Source organism: Fopius arisanus, unplaced genomic scaffold, assembly GCF_000806365.1.
Source record: "Fopius arisanus strain USDA-PBARC FA_bdor unplaced genomic scaffold, ASM80636v1 scaffold00102, whole genome shotgun sequence".
Lineage (NCBI taxonomy): Eukaryota > Metazoa > Arthropoda > Insecta > Hymenoptera > Braconidae > Fopius > Fopius arisanus.
The window spans coordinates 237,040-237,777 of NW_011887841.1; positions in this window are offsets into that span (position 1 = coordinate 237,040).

A 738-nucleotide genomic window follows, 5' to 3' on the forward strand; every position below is an offset into this window, starting at 1 on the left:
AAATTTTAAAAAAGTATCGGGGGAGCATGGAAATCGACGAGGCATGCACTGAAATTGAAAAATTCGAAATTTTCAAAAAAGTATCAGGAGAGCATGACAATTGAGGAAGTATTCACTGAAATGTGAAAATTCGAAATTTTTGAAAAATTATCAGGGGAACATGAAAATTGAGGAGGTATTCACTGAAATTTGAAAATTCAAAATTTTCAAAAAAAGTACCAGGGGAGCATGAAAATCGAGGAGGTATTCACTGAAATTTGAAAATTCGAAATTTTTATAAAAATATCAGGGGAGCATGAAAATCGAGTAGATATTCACTGAAATGTGAAAATTCGAAATTTTTGAAAATTTTCCCGAAATTTCCGTCAAAATTCCTGTTCTCTAGAACAATTTTCAACTTTCCCTGAAAAGCTTGGTCACCCCACGATTACGCGAAGATTCCGTAATTTTTTTCGAGTATTATTCTCTCCGTGTAATATTAAAAATTCCCGTATTGGGTAGGAAAAACCTCAAGCCAGAGGGTAAAAACAAAAACAAAGGCGACAGGGTTGTCGAACGCGGTAGTTGGTGGTGTTGTGCTTGCGGGTATAAATGCGAAAGGCCATGGGTTCGTGTTGTGGAGCTTGCGCGTAAGTTGCGTTTAGCTTGCGCGAGGGTTGCGCGGAGGTTGCGCGTAGGTTGGGTTGAGAGGCGCGTCCTGGCCGCGGTTCATCCGGAACGCCAAAACGTACTCGTCTA